Source organism: Aulostomus chinensis, chromosome 4, assembly GCF_037954235.1.
Source record: "Aulostomus chinensis isolate RoL2024-O1b breed Wild chromosome 4, RoL_Achi_v1.0, whole genome shotgun sequence".
Lineage (NCBI taxonomy): Eukaryota > Metazoa > Chordata > Actinopteri > Syngnathiformes > Aulostomidae > Aulostomus > Aulostomus chinensis.
Genome location: NC_141323.1, coordinates 22280707 through 22297448, shown reverse-complemented (window position 1 = coordinate 22297448; position 16742 = coordinate 22280707). Strand labels below are relative to the sequence as shown.

Sequence of the window (16742 nt, the reverse complement as noted above, 5' to 3'; positions counted from 1 at the left end):
GTCCTGTCAATACAAAGAAAAGAATGTTGATGTCATCGAGAGAAAAGTACTGCATCTGCCATCTGTCTACTTCAAATTACACGCTGCATGACATTCAATTTCAAAGCTGCGGAAAGGCGCTTCAAGAAAAGGTGTGTGAGGGAAGCTCGCTCATGCTGGTCCCCAAAGACTCAAAGCTGCCCTTTCCTCACAAAGAAAAAAAAAAGCTTACATCACCTGGTATTCCCAGGCTGTCTCCGATCCAAGTACTAACAAGGCCCGACCCTGCTTAGCTTCCTAGATCAGACGAGTTCAGAATGGTATGGCCGTAAGCTCTTGACTCTTACACACATGGGCTCTATATCCATTTCACTCACTTTACAACCTCAGAAAAAATGTGACGTGCAACAGCCTCACGGTCTTTTCACACGCCAAATAGGTGTCCTGTCAATACAAAGAAAAGAATGTTGATGTCATCTAGAGAAAAGTACTGCATCTGCCATCTGTCTACTTCAAATTACACGCTGCATGACATTCCATTTCAAAGCTGCAGAAAGGCGCTTCAAGAAAAGGTGTATGAAGGAAGCTCGCTCATGCTGGTCCCCAAAGACTCAAAGCTGCCCTTTCCTCAAGCTGAAGTTAAAAGAATTGCAAATTAATCCTTCACAGGTACTTGTTCACAGAGATGGATGAAATAAAAATTGAATATATTCTAGTATTATAAAAATACAATGAACAAAATTATTAACAATGAGTAAGAGGATTTTCAAAACAAAACAAACAGTGTCTTTCTTGGTTCTGAACTTTCGTTTCACTGAAAATAAAAATCTTTTTTAGTTAGATAGTTTCACATAAAATACCCTCAAGTCATCCTTAACACCTCAATTGTAAGGAAAAAAAGTTTCCTCTACAAAAGATAACCCTTTTGTTTTTTTTAAATATACATCATATTTAATCCCTTTCAGAATCCTTAAGTTACCTTCTAAAACGGTATTCTTTAATTTACAACAACTAAAACTCAATATTTTACCTGTGGGCACACACACATTCATATGAAACACCTTAAATTTAATTTTTACCTGTTTCAGGCCTGTTTATTGAAGCTCGTGTGCGGTCGGGGCTTCACAACTGTAATGGCCGCTTCACTCGCAGCTGAGCACACAATAAAAGCAAGTGCATGTGTATGTTAGTCCTCACAAATCCAGGGTTTCATTAGAAGGGGGAGAACGGGAATGGAGGATGAGAGTCTGAATGGTAATGGCAATGGCGCTGGCAGTCACAATCCAAACACTCACACGCAATGGCGGGACAGCGAAAGTCACGAAGAAGAAAACACAGCAGGACAGGGCACAGCAGAACAGCAGAGCCATCGGATGGAAACCCGTCTCTCTCTCTCCAATGTCCGTCTCCTTCAAGCATATTATCTTAATTTAGCCACAATTATCAAACATTATCTCGTGTCGAATTCGCATTACCTTTACTTTCGCTCCAAACATATTACAACGCTAAAGCTACGATCTGCAGGCACATTAGCACGGAATGCTATCCCTAGCTAGCACGTCGCTAACCATGTACACATCCAGTCTCTTTTCACTATAACAGTTCGATAAAGCGCAAATACAGGCATAAATATTCACCTCTCGAAGGTCACACAGAAGTTTACATCAGGACCACCAGTCGTCGACCTCCAAAATAAACTTAAATGCTCTCCACACAAACGATGCCTCCCCTCTTAACTCTCTGATCATTGCCTCTGTTTCTCTCCCCATGCGCGCTAACTACTCACCTCACAAACCTGCGCCACTAGTCCCACCCCTTACACAGTAACTTTCCTCTCATTGGCTTTTGCGGTCTTAATACACCCAAAGATAAGACAGGAATGAAATGATTGACAGGTAACAATTGAGGTTACATATAAACACGGCTTCTTCCCCTCTCCTTATTCTCAGATCACTGATCTTTTACAGACTCAGAGAACTTAAAGACCTTTATATGAATTTATTTTTTAACTGTAAATAGTTTTACTTTTTAAATGTTACATATTATATTTATGCTTTTAACCTGCTCACATTATAACCAATTTTAAAGATCATGAACTCTATTTATTTTTGAACTTTTTAACACATCTTTTTATGCTTTTTATGCGATGTAATTTATTTGATTTTTGTACAGGGCTACATGTTGTATGATAACAAGAGTGTATATTGTTTACAATGTGTTACAGTCAATGGGTGGCACGGTGGTACCGTTGTTAACAGTGTCGCCTCAAAGCAAGTTCAAGTCCTGGCTCGAGCACAGGTTCTTTCTGTGTGGTGTGTGCATGTTCTCTCCGTGCCTGCGTGGGTATTCTGTCTGCAATGGACTGGCTACCTGTCCAGGGTGAAACCTGCCTCTCACCTGAAAGCCACTGGGAAAGGCTCCAGCCTCCCCCTGCAACCCTTAACAGAAATAAGCTGGGATGCATGGAAGTATAGAAAGCGGATACAATGAAGCGCATACAAATTTTTCGAACGCACGAAAAAGTCTCACCTTTTGTTTTTTTCATTTTGGTTAGTTTGGAAGCATGGAATTTCTGACAAAGCCTAAGTTTGTATTGTTTATTCACTGATTTTTCTGACAATTTACAAACAAAGCTTTCAAAACTGAGAGGACAAGCAGTGGTGTTTAAGATCAACACCCAACATGGGGCTTGAACCAACAACCCTGAGACTAAGAGTCTCATGCTCGACTGACTGAGCTAATCAGGTTACATCAGTGTAAGTCCCATAGCATGAAGCGGTCAGAGTGAGACACTCACAGTCCTGTGAGTGATCACCCACCCATCTATCCATCCGTCCATCCATCCATCCATCCATCCATCCATTTTTCCGCTTATCCTGTTAAGGGTCACAGGGTGGGGCTGGAGCCTATCCCAGAAGGGACATTACCTTGGACAGGTCAGTGGTCCATCGCAGTCCACCGCAGCCAACAAATATTGACAGACAACCATTCACACTCACAGCCATACCTACGGTCAATTTAGAGTTGCATTTCCATTTGCATGTCTTTGGACTGTGGAAGGAAGCTGGAGTACCTGGAGAGAACCAGCACAGGGAAAACATGCAGACACTCTCAGGATTTATTCCAATGAAGCGCCTAAAAAAGGAGTGTTGGAACTCACTCAGATGAATGAGACATTATAAGCCATCAAATATATACATGTAGATGTAGTGTTGGAGATCCAAGAAAACAGGGAGAAAAGAGAAGAGAAGAAGAAGAAGAAAAAAACAGCTTCTTTGACCAGATAACATAGTTGTCTATTTCAATGTTTGAGGTCTGAAAAAATAACTGATTAACTGTGAAATGTGATGGACAGGCAAGTACTTACTAGGATCAGGGCAGCTGGAAAATAGGCTCCTGCATCTGTAGGCAATATCAGAGACAAAGAAAAATCAACACAAATGAGCAGGCACTTGAACGATGCTAAAACCACTCTTTTTTAAACAAATACAACCACAGCTTCTGCTCTATGGCCTTAACTACACTGTAATCATGCCATCAGACAGACTCATGCCAGAGCAGTAGCCTAGCACAAGATGGAGGAACGTAATTGCATGTAAACACAGTCAGTGTGCACTCATCTTAATATGAACCGACTTAACTGTTGTGTGACACGTATATTGTGTGTACTGTAAAATGGTTCAGACTATCAGAAAGCTTCATGAATTCACAGGCAAAATACAGATGTCGCACACATTAATTTGCGGAGGCTCGAGATGTAAAAAGTAAAGTCAACTCTCTGTGTTTTTTGGATTAATTTGCAAGCATTTTCAACATTTTGGCTAGCTGCTAAATCTGGCTAGCATGATGTGCACCGAGTGTAATTATCAATGCAAATGTGGCAGGATGAGAGGTCCCATCCTAGCAGTGAGACTGGTTGGTGATGCCTGACTTGGCTTGTACCATCATTAGCCAACCAGTGTGAGGCGCTGCTCTATAAATAGGGGCAGCATCTACCTGGTCAATCTCTTGCTCTTGGGGTCCGCGGTCCTCCCACTTCCTGGTCACCTCGCTTCCGCCTCTGATCGCCTCACGTCTGCCTTCTCGCCACCGTCTGTGCTGGTATGTAGCAGTAGCTCCCTGTAGCTCGTGTTGCATGCTGATCATGCACGTTTTTCATATTCACGTGTTTAATTGTAGGCGTCCGGCTTTTGGGACACGGTCCCTTAATCGCCGCTAGTGGGGAAACACCCCCCCCCCCCCCCCCCATCTGACGTGCAGAGGCTGTTTGCCACAGCATACTAGCTGTGAAACCCTTTGCTCTGCATGCGTGCGATCTACACCTGATTGGCACAGCTGGTGAGCCGTGACACTGAGGAAGAACTAGCTGCTGCTTTGCTACCGGGCGCTGTCTTGCCAGACTATCCTGCTTTGCTAGATGCTCCTGCTTTGCTCTGGCTGCTGTTTGGCTACAGACTACCCTGCTTTGCGCTGGCTACTGTTTTGCTACAGACTATCCTGCTTTGTTACAGGCTCCTGCTCTATTAGCCCGCCCTGCTACTAGCCTGTTCTGCGACCTACTGGCCATCTACACATGTTTTGCTTGTTTGTTTGTTCACTGTTTACTGTGTTCACTGGAGTGCTCTGCTTCTGTGTTAACGAATTGGAATCCGCTGTGTGTTGAACTGGAGGTTGTTTCAGTAATTCATCTTGTTTAACCAGAGTCTGCCAGATCCTGATGTCCACCGTGTGGCGCCACTGAACTGTACTTCATGGTGCTCTGAAGGTTTGGATCTGCATTGTTTCCCATTCCTCCGCTTGGGCTTCAGGGTGTAGCAAGCTGCTGGACGGCTATCTGTTAGCTCCCTGGTCTAGCAATGGAGAAATGAACTAGTTTATGGTTATTTTGGGTTGTATTATTTTTCCTTGCTAATTTGTGTTTAATAATTAAATCTTGTTTCTCAAATTAATTTTTAAATTGTGGTTTGAGTTTGGTTCTGGTTTTTGTGTTTTTTTTGTTTAGTTTTGGTGTTAAATTATAATTCTTGTCATTTCGTTTCAGGTACTGGAAGCTCACGGTCCTGGCGTCGCTTTTCCTCTTGTGTGCTGTGCACCCCTGTTTTGCTTTAATCATGTGTGTTTTTTTTTTAAATGTGATGTCCCAATTGATCAGGGTGTCTTCTACCTTGGGATCCCTCACCCCCACTGGTAAGCTCCAGACTTGTTTAGATTCATTCTTGTACTCTTTTTAATCTGCTGGCCTGTTTACAATAAAATATTTTTGTCATGGAACCACGTCTCCTGCCAATTAGTAAATGAACCTGTGAGTGCCTTTTGGTCGGTACGGTAACTATTTCCTTGGGCGAAATTCCCAAGGTGGCGTTGTCCGGCTTTGGTCACTATTATATTTTAATAAGTGCACCCCCCACTCGTGTGTCGCCACACAAACTGGAAACTTCACTTAGCCTCCACTGGCCTACAGACTTTGCGCCAGTGTCTACAATAAATGCAATCGCTACTCACCAAATGACTGAGATTGAGATGGATGGCGTAAACCAAGGCTCTGGCCTCACGTGCAGATCAGGAGATTCTCCTTGCGTCCATAAGGCAAAGATACTGCATGATACTATTTTATTTACAGTGAAGTACTGTATTTTAGCATTACAGCATAGTTCTGTTAAACAGTCATGGGGTGTAATTTAACAGATTCCTATTAGAATTAACGGCAAAGTACTGTATTTTTATAAACGGTGATACTATTGAAATCTTGTAGTAAATTTACAGCAGTTGCTTGCAGTGTACAAGTCCCACCGCTTTCATAAAATTCATCACTGGATTCAGGACGACCCCTGCTACTCGGCCCCGGTGGGCGGGAGGAGGCTCAGGCCCAAACAACGCTGACTGCAGCTTTAATTTAATCCTAGGTTGATGTAATACTCTGATAGATCAGTGGTATTTATTTCATGATTTTCACAGGAATAAATTAAGAATAAAATGCCAGTTCATGGTTAACTTAAAATTTACATAAATAAGTATTATGAAGAAGATATTAAAATGTAAAAATTTGTTTAAAATTAGTAACTTTCAAAAAAACATCATTTCATGGGGTGTGAATGTCTTTAAAAAATGTTAAAGTAATTCTATTAAGTTAGGTTACGTGCGTGAGTTCATGACCTTTAGTGTTTACACTTCCGGGAGAAACGAGCGCGAGGAAGGAGCATCGTGTGAATGGCGTAACGTTATCGGAGTTTGGAGACTGTGTGTCGTCGGAGAGGAGTTTTTATCGGTAACGGACTGTGAACTGTAATTGACCGACGTGATCGGAGTGCGTGAGTCGGATTCTCCGCCACCAATTGTGTTTTGAGCACCAGGCAAGTCCAGTTACAGAAGCTAGCGGGAGCTAGGCTAAGGCTGTCCACGCTGAAGGGAGACGACGCTGCACGGACGGGACAGGAGCTTCGGATAGTCGCCTCGGCAGAGAGTCGTTAACGGAAGACGCGTCACTGCTGCCGACGGAGTCAGAGGATGTGCCGCTGCTGCCGAGTCACGGAGGTCTGTTGCTGCGGGCTGCTGCGAGCGGGACGGTTGCTGCCACAACGAGCGAGGGATTCATCGGCTGCGGTCCGGTATTGTTGACTTCACCGACACATGGGGGGATCTGGTAAAGGTTTCCATCATGAGCTCCAACTAAAGCGCGCCAACGAAAGTAAACATGAGTGCACTCGAAATAAAATTAGACAGTTGAAAAAAAGACAAACAATATACCCCGGGGTTCTTTTTATTTTCTATAGTCTTGTTTATTCAAGGTTTGAATGTGTTTTTCTGCAAGCTTTTAATACATTTTCTAAACTGAAATCTTGTGTTGTTTCATTGAATTTGTGTGTTGTTACTGAAGTTTTACAGCAGAGTTTAAAGGTCAAGTGTACTCCCCATAGCCTCCATTTGAATATTTAAGAGTGAGAATCATACATTGCCCGAGATTGATATTAATTATTCCAGATGGGACTTTTACCATACAAGATATTTGAAATGAGTTAAAGTGTTCCCTGTAAGCCTAAGGTGGGTTTTAATATTGGAGCCGGTGGTAAAAGGGTTACATTTAGAAATCTAAACCCCTGCTACCATGAGCACACATGGAAATAAAGACTCAACTGACCGCTCGGTCTACTTCAGCTAGCACACTGAACAATACTGTTGTTTACTTGCTAGCTGATAAGTGAGCAGCTGATGTTTGCAATAACATTGAAATAAACTAAAAATAGAGTCAATAGCTCAAATCCTATCACCACCAAAGGAGCCACGTCTTTAACACTTCAATCTCATAGCGACTCCTCAGGATTTCTTCTCTCCATTGCATTTTGTAGGAGGCTCCTGCCGGTCCACACTGCCTTCCCCCTAACAGATTCAGCTACTGAGACTAAAGTTCGTTAGTGAGCTCAATGCATTAAAGTGACTTAATATTTGTTGAAAACTAAATAGGCGTGAAGCTGTAACCTCACATGAACACTCGAAGTCTAGATTTCAGCTGCATGTGAAGAAATCAGCATAAAATCCTTGTGTTGGTGTTTAAACCTGGACTACCAGAACCAGGCTAAGAGGTGTTTGTCTGTTAGCTGTGAAGCAAACTGAAACATGAAGGCTTTGAGGGTTTGTTCTCAACACAAAGAAAGATTCAATGCTCAAACTGCCAACTCTGTAAAAAAAAAAAAAAAAAAAGTTTTACAAATCTCAGTTTATTTCTTCATGAAGATCTTAATGAGGCAATCAGCACCAGAGCACTAAAGTTAAAATTAGTAACACCGTCACTAACGATGCATTTATTTGACCCAATGTAGTTTTCCTGATCAAATATAGTTTTCATCAAAATATAGTATTTTTTTTATAATTAATTATTTCCCAATATGCAACGTCACATAAATGAAAAAATGGAGGACCCTATAAAATGACCTGACGTCAGTGTTCAAGGGTGAAGTCATTTTTGGAATGAAGAAGAGTTCATCCAGCTTTTTTTGCCTCGTGTCTCTGAACCAGCTCATTTGTTGTGTCCACGCAGAGACAGAGAGGATAAATGTGATCGTGGAGAAGTCCTTTTGTTCTTCAACTTGTCCAACTTGATGGTGAGTCTCCCTTTATCAAGGATTACTGAATGCTTGTGTTATTCATGGCATTGTTCACACTTTATAAACCCTTCATTCAGAGCTGTAAAGAACCTTTAACCTCATATCCCAGACATCAAAGTGGGCCACTAACTGGTGAGATGAAGCTATGCTATGCTGCTACATTCTGAAGAGGTAAAGTAGCAGGTTCTGAGAGTGATGGCTAACCTGGATGTGTTCATCTCCTACTTTAATATCAGCGTCCCAACTTGGAGCTCTGACCACCTCCAGCTTTTGGTTCCTGTTTCTGCTTCAGTCAACAGGGAACTCAAACCTGCAATAGAATCATCAACAACAATGGAATAGAAAACAGAGGAAGACAAAATATCATAAACTTACAAAGCTGAGAAATGTTCATGAAGAATAAATGCACACATTATGATTGAGGCCAGAAAGTAAAACTCCACACCAAATGTGTTTTGACATGTAGGGATAATGAACTTGAATGTGTTGAAATAGCAGATAAATGAATCCACTATCACACAACAAGATGATGACCCACTATCACAAGATGGCGTCACAGATCCTGATGCTCTGAGCAGGAAACACCGAGCAAAACATGACTAAAAAGCTCCTGTTGTTCCCTCCATGAAAAACTGTGGCACTGATGAGAAGAAGGATCCCAGCGTCCTCTGAGGATCCATCGCCGCACCATTCGGTAGAAGGATGATAGGGTCGGCACCAGGAGAAACCCTTGTGTCTCCGATGCAGGGAAGATGGAGCACTGAAGAGGCCACATTGTGGCGTCCTGAAGAGGACATTTGGTGGAGCCTGAGACAGCAAACATCATGCCGCCCTTCATCAGAAGAACCACAGCACCAGAAGAAAGAATCCTGGCAGTGACGACAGGGAGGATCAGGGTGTCCTCCTCACCACCACCTTTAAACCTTCAAATGAACTTTCAAAAGCTTCAGAGTGGTGAATGATTTTTTTAAACCTTTTTTTTTGTTGTTTTTCCTTTAATTCTCATTTGTGCGATTGTCTGATTCATTAGAAATAAACACTGTCTGCTGGGTTTAAGTTGACTGTGATTCTCTTTTTGCATGCAAGTTGAAAGTTATGCCAATAAAAACCGCAAGTATTTGAAGACCAAAGGAAGAACCCCCAAAGTCAGGACCCTGAGTTCAAAGTGAGCGCTCTGATCTCAGAGGTTTGGGATATTTAATCTGGAGTTCCATGATTTCCTTGTGGTTCATGTTCCTTTTGGCAATGTAGTCTGGAACAAGAGCAAGATGAACCTCCAAATAGCAACAGTTTGGATTGCAGGTGATGTCAAGTTGTATTTTGAGGAAACTCCTCCTTGTGTTTGGTTCCATGGTGAAATGGTGAGCACTCTGGACTCTGAATCAGTGATCAGAGTTCAAGTCTCAGTGGGACCTTCCTGTCTGGAATGTGCCCCATGGAACAAACTGATAAAGAGATATTATGTGGTTCTAATGTTCTGGTTCATTTCTTGTCCTTTAGAAAAATTAAATTCATTTCTTACTGCCATGAACACAGACTGTGTGTTTAATGTTAACAATAAATACAACAACTCAGGAGCCAGTCGCTCCTGTGGAAAAGTTCTACTTTGTCAATGAATTAATTCATTTCATATTGCAGTCTGCAACTATAAGTTTCTGTCAGGATGGCCGAGCGGTCTAAGGCGCTGCGTTCAGGTTGCAGTCTCTCCTGGAGGCGTGGGTTCAAATCCCACTTTTAACGAAGGATGTTTTCTCCACATTCCTATGCATCCACAATGGAAACTTCCAAACTAAGTTGAAGCTGCTCTCCACTGATGGGAGTGAGTGGTCGTCTGCCAAAGTGGGTTGAACTGGCAGCAGAGGAGGCAAACGAGTTTCCCTGTGACGTTCCAACATTGGCCTGGTTTCCTCCAACATGGAGCAGCCACCAAAATCTAACTACAAATGTTGGATCAAAGTCTACTGAAGAAATGCATTTTCTTTCAATTCACATTTTGTCCATTAATTTCATAATCAGAGTCACCATCTCATCACATGACTAAAGTTTGGGTTCTGTATTGGTGGTAAAATATCCTTCCATGCCCCTCACTAGTTTGCACACAGAAAAGCATATTTTACTGGTTTCAAATCTCTTAGTGTGTTCTCTCACTTAAACCAGCTGTGGCAGCTTTCATTGTGTGATTGATTTTAAAATATAAATATGGAACAGAATCATTGGAATAAGATGTCAGGACATTTGAAGGAATGTAAATCTCCTGTTGAAATGTTGCAGTGTGCAGCTGAGGCTCTCTGGCAGTGGCACAAGGAGCCACAATGGCAGAGCCTGGACCCTCCTGGAGGAGAACCACAGGTGAGGGCCTTCTTGGCTCCAGATTGATGGAAATCAAGTGTCTGAGGCTGTTAGCAGCCATAAAGTTGATCTGGTTGGGCACTGGTATTTTTTCTTGCTGCAGCTCAGGAGTGATTCAGGAGAAGAGTTTCAGAACAGCCAAGATTGGGGACTGAAATTTTCAAATTTCCCCTGGAACCAGACAACCTTGGGAGGTAAAACCTCACATCATAGCCACTCAGATGCAGCAGCAGAAAGAAGCTGTCATCTACCCTGACAGTCAGAGCATCAAGTCAAGAAAACATCAACCATCTTGGAGTTCCAAACCTTCATCTGTCAGATTCAGCTACTTCTTGTTGTGGGACTTTAAATTTGAACACAATGGAATTTGGACAAGGAGTTTTCCTTCAAGTCCAAACATCATCGTCCAGCCTCCAACCAGAGGTCCATCAGTTATCATGGGAGCCACATGTGGAGTCTGGATTCTTTTCTAGAATGTGACGGCAATGACAGTCCTGCCAAGTGACATCACTGACATGAATGGATGACTTCAGTCACATGACTGGATGACTTCAGTCACATGACTGGATGACTTCAGTCACATGACTGGATGATAATGTAGATGCCAATGTAGAGGTTGGGGAAATAGTCTCTGAGAATCCAGCTTGAACCAACGCCCTACTTGTTCTTCAAAAACCCAAACAGCGACCATCAGTCTCCCTCTAATCCTGTACTTGGGTTCAATGTTGCTGTTCCATTTTGCAGCAGTAGGTGTCGCTGTGATACCAGGTTCAGTTCAAGAGTCCCAACTCCAACTCATGTTGGTGACCTCAGTGGCAGGGTGAAATGGCGCTTCAGTGGATCATGTGGATCAACTCATGTCTGTCCTCACTGCTCCACAGGTCTGTCAAATGTTCTGTAAAATAGTTTGACCACAGCAGAGATGCTAGATTAGGAGATGATGGGAGTTGTTGCAGATACCAGTGTCCAAAGTCCAGCTTGAACCCAGTTTGTGCCACTTATTTGTCAAGCTAGCAGAGATTCTTTTTGACAAGAATTTTTCCTTTCGTTTTAGTTATCGTCAGTCATCGAAGACTGGATTCAGTTAAATTCCCATCTTCGCCTTTTAGTTTAGAAAAGTTTTAGTTTAAATTTAGTCTTTTGTCTTAAGTTTTAGTCTCATTTTTGTCTGAAGCAATGTTTTATTTTCCTGAGATGTTGCAAAGGGATATGTGATGTTCTATAAAACTCCATACAAAGCAAACATGAAACTGTCATTTAAACTGAGATTGAAGCACATTGCTCTTGTCAATAAGGATCATGATCATAATAATGAAACGTCAGAAGCCTGTTAGAAAAAGTGCAAGTTCTTGTTTATTTTCTGTATTTGACTGACAAGCCACAAGAGTAAAGCTCCAGCTGCGGGATGGCGGGCCTTCAGGTGTCTTTTCAAACTGGTCGTGTTTTTTCCACTAATCTAAGATCCACAACGCTCCCCATCCTTGTCAGGAACAACACACTCCGTCTTCTTTTCAGCAGGATGATAACAGAAATGCGTCCATAAATCCGCTCGTCTTTTTCTTCCAACTTTCCACGCTGCCGCCACAGGTGAAGGTCTGCTGCTCGTCTACACAGCGTCTCTGCAACGTGCACTGAAACACCACGGAGGGCGGGGCGGGTGTGGGGTCGGGGCCGCCAATCAAAAAGTCGGACTGAGAGTTCAAATTTGTTTTGAGATGATTTATTGGTTCAAAAGAAAAGAAATCAAGGCATTAAGGATGGTTGTAACCCTGAGAGTCCGACCGGCCGCCGTCATCCTTTTCATCACGTTTTTACTCGTCAGCTTATAGTGAACAGCGATTTTGTTTTAATGTTCGTTGTCAGTACTTATTAGTATAGTATAGTCCATCCACTGTCATCTTCCACTTATTCCTACACATTAAGGGTAGCGGGGGGGCTGGAGCCTATCCCAGCGTCAACGGGCGAGAGGTGGGGTTCACCCTGGACAGGTCGCCAGTCCATCGCAGGGCCAACATAGAGAGACCTTTTTTTAGTCAGTAAACCCTCGATTTCAGTTAAAAAAATGATAAAATGAACCTCAAGAAAATCATAGAAATAAACAAAAGGTTGTTGTGTTTCCTGACCATTACTCAGGGGTGTTAGAACACATCTCTGACATGGATTGGTTTTATTTATTATTCATTTTAATATTATTAACTATTGTAACATCCATGGTGTTATGGGTCAGTTTCGACCCTCATATATTGACCTCAACAAAAAGGAAAAAAGTCTCTTTTTCAGCAAATGAACTTTAATACAAACACAAAATGAAAAGCAGAACAAGCCAGAACCCAAAATATGGATTTGCAAGGTCAAACAAACAACAACCAGTCAAGCAGATCAAACCAACAGAAACCAACTACTGGTTCAAAACCAGTAAAAAACAAAAACAGAGGAAAAGTCTCTGTGTGAAAGAACATGCATGTGTATGTGTGTGTGTGTTTAGATGTGTGTGTGTGTCAAAAACTGACACACTTCATTTTTTGACAACATGAGCCAACAGTGGTGGTGTCTGTCAAAGAGGTGGAGCTCTGTCCTTCACCTGCAAGATTTCAGCAGGCAGCTCAGGTCTAGTTTTCTTCACTGTGCCACCATGATAAGTTTCCTCCTGAGAAGTTCTTGTCCAAGGTCATAGCTGGTAAAAGAATTGTCACAGTGATACTGGGACCCTGCAGTCCAGTCGTCATATCCAGGACCACACTGGACATGGCCGTCTTTGTTTGTTTTGTTGTTGTGCAGGTCGATGGGAAAACGAGGCCAAATGAGAATCCCCTGAAGCTCCCATGACTGGGAGAGGAGCTGCTGTCAGTGGGTTGCTGACAGTGCACTTCTGACTTCAGGTTTGGCTCTAATTGTTGCTTTATCATCTTATTTTGATCACTGGGTCAAAACCGATACTTACTCTTTTATAATTTAGTGACAAACATTTTTTTGCTTTATTTTTTTGAACTGGAGCTTCCTGACAAAGTCAAAAAGCAATAAACAAATTGATGTGCTTCTTTGATGCATTTAAAACCTCCAAACAGGTCACACAGGAGGAAGGTTAAATCATGTGACCATCATTCTAACAGCTGTTGACCTTGTTTGAACTATTTGATGGTGCTAAATATTGCCAGCTTGCTAACGTTAACTAGCTAACGTTAGCTAGCTAGCTAATATTATTTTCTAACTTCAGGCCTAAATTTGGGATTGATTGTGAAAATTGTTCACCTCACCTTTGTCAGCACCAGGTTTTTTCTTGATGATGTCATTGTAACTGCCTTTCTGATTCTAAAATATAATGCATCCAAGAATAAAAATGTAAAACTGCCCCTCCATGGAAATATCATATTTAATATATTGCAATATTCTTTTCCAGTATACTTCACTATATTTTTGTTTTATCAGAGAGACTTTAATGTCTGTCTTTGGTTTCTAAACTCTGACTCTCCTGTTATTGGTGCTGACTGAATTCTACCACCTGACAGACTGGGAAGGCTCATATTTGTGATGGATCCATAAATATAGGAAGGTCTTGTTTCAATGAATTGGTGTGAAATAACTTGTTATTTTGTTTGTGGTTGTCATGGTGACTCGTGGTGTCGGGGCTCCATTGATGATGGCGTTTTGTCGTGGTTGTGCACGTGTGCAACTCAAGGTGAACGTACTCACAGTTGATGGAAGCAACTCAGATCAGCTGTTCTGGAACCAGATACTCAGAGTTTCCCATCTCAGAGTGTCAACTCAGGAGTGATTGAGGAGAAGAGTTTCAGAACAGCCACAGTTGGGGGACTTCCATCCAGCCATCCATTTTCTTTACCTGTAAGGGAGTTCAGGGATCTGGAGCTGCTTCGTTCAGGTGGATCCAGAACACAAGATGGGTGTCAGTCAGGACACCAGAAGGAGACCAGCATCTGGAAGGTGAAGTGCTTTAATCTGACACCGTTGTGTCAACAGTTCTGAAATAAGAACAAAAATAAACAGTATTATTTCCACCTCATACTCCTGCATATATTCAAGTGAACAGGGAACACCAATTCATGCACAACTTCTCCTGTGTGTTCATCCACAGTCACTAAACAACAACCAAACCAAACAAAAGGGGGTTTGCTAGCGTGGCGTGCTGAGGTAGAAAGGAGCTGTACAAATTGAGTCCTTTTACCATTTCTTTCCTGGCTGCTTCTAGCAGCGCTGTCGTCACTTCCTGTGACCGTGGGAGGAAAGGGGTCCCCCTTCAGAATAAGTTTTATATCATTATGTTACTTCCTCTTCAACATGCCTTTAGCAGACCAACTCCCTGAATAGCACAGTGAGGTAGTGTGGCCGAGCGGTTTAAGGCGCTGGATGAAGACTCCAGTCTCTGAGGAGACACAACTTCTTGCATGTTGGTGCCCCATCACACACAACAGGTGCACTTGTACTCTTTTCACCTCTGACCCACAAACATTCCACCAGTGAACGTCCAGAAATTGAAGCATAAACAGTTCAGCAACAATGAATTCTTCAAATCCTCCTCTGAAATAAGAGATGAATCTTTACCTGCTGAGGCCTGCTTCAGAGCAAATTATGAAACCTTCAACACTCACATTCCTGTTCTTGTCACAATCCTGCTCTCCTCAATTAAGGCCTGTTCAATGAATGGTAGAGCAGAGTGGAGCAGAGGAAGCGTGCTGGGCCCAGAACCCAGAGGTTGATGGAACAAAACCATTCTCTGCTGAAAGAAAGGAGCAAAATAAACCTGATTGTTTTGAAATGTGAATCTGTTAAAAAGAGGTAGAAATGGTGATGTAGTCAGTTGTTCCTTTTGTTTTATGACAGAGGCCTCATTGTTAATGAAATAATTTTAATTCTTTACTTGAAGTTTCATGCTGTTTCGACTGAAAAAGGCGAGTTCCTGGAGAAGATCTTCCAGGGCGTCCAGGTTAAAGCGGTGCCCCAGCTGGCACCAGGCACTGACCCAGGTCCTGCATGTGAGATACTGTCAGTTCTGTTCTGCCCTGCTCACAACCACAGGCTGGTGTTGAGGCCTGCAGCAACCAGGGCCCCAGTCACCAAGTGTATAAAGGCTGGTCATTGTGGCAGTGGGAGGAGTCAAAATGAAGACAGACCAATGTGAGCAGGACTTGACTGCAAAAGTAAGAAGAACTTGACCATGTTTCCTACAGTACCCAGGAGGCTTGGTAGTTGTTGAAGGAAGCTCCAAAAGCAAAGAGCAGACAGCAGGATATAAAAAGAAAAGATCCAGACACTAAAACTACAAGTAGAAACAAGATGAAATACTAAAAGCTTTGGAAAGATACTACAAGGTTGTATATACATTATTATATACACTACTATTCTCCATGACTCCTAAAGAGGGAAAGGAAAAATTAGAATGTGGATCAGATCAGCTGATTTTAGTGTTAAGTCCATCCCTCCATCAACTTTCTATTCTTATTCAGATGAAACAAGAGTCTCCAGATCAAAGTCAGAATTCCTGATGATGTCATCAGGGCTTTGACAGTACCGAGAATTCTGTCTTTGATCTCAGGAGGACATGAAAGAAACACAATTGAGGAAAGTAGAAGAGAGCACATTCAGCTTCATTAGAAACACTTGAACTGTTTAACAGTAGAATTTGTTTGAAACAGTTTCCTACACTGAGTGACAGGATTGAAGAGGAAAGATTTTTCTACTTGAAATTTAGTTCTAATTTCAAAGTCAAGTCAAGTCAATTTTATTTAAAAAGTGCCAAATCACAACAGAAGTTATCTCATGACACTTTACAAGTTTATCTAATGAGATCGGTACCCTGGAAGGTATCACCTTGGCCCACAACACGACCCTAAGGAACCTAGGAGTTCTCTTTGATGAGGATCTGTCCTTTAATGCCCACATTAAGCAAATTTCAAGGACTGCTTTCTTTCATTTGTGAAACATTGCTGAGATCAGACACATCCTGTCTCAAAAAGATGCAGAAAAACTAGTCCATGCCTTTGTCACTTCCAGGCTGGATTACTGCAATTCCCTCCTATCAGGCTGCACCAGTGGGTCCCTAAAGACTCTCCAGCAGGTCCAAAATGATGCTTCCCGCGTGTTGATGAGAACTAGTAGAAGAGACCATGTCTCTCCTGTTCTGGCTTCTCTGCATTGGCTCCCTGTTAATTTAGAAGAGAATTCAACATTCTCCTTCTAACATACAAAGTCCTCAACAGTCAGGCTCCTTCATACCTGACAGAGCTCCTAGTCTCCTATTATCCAGCTAGAACCCTTCGCTCCCAGGATGCAGGGTCACTGGTGGTTCCTAGAGTTCTAACA

The 16742-nt window shown here is 42.3% G+C and overlaps 1 long non-coding RNA gene across 1 annotated transcript; it reads right to left on the bottom strand.

The window, feature by feature from the left end:
* Window positions 1–853: 853 nt before the first annotated feature.
* On the bottom strand, window positions 854–1745 carry LOC147263579 (uncharacterized). Its single transcript, XR_015112636.1, has 3 exons — window positions 1617–1745; window positions 1275–1388; window positions 854–1131 (listed from the first exon to the last, which is right to left on the bottom strand). It is a non-coding gene; the product is annotated as an uncharacterized LOC147263579 (long non-coding RNA).
* Window positions 1746–16742: the final 14997 nt, after the last annotated feature.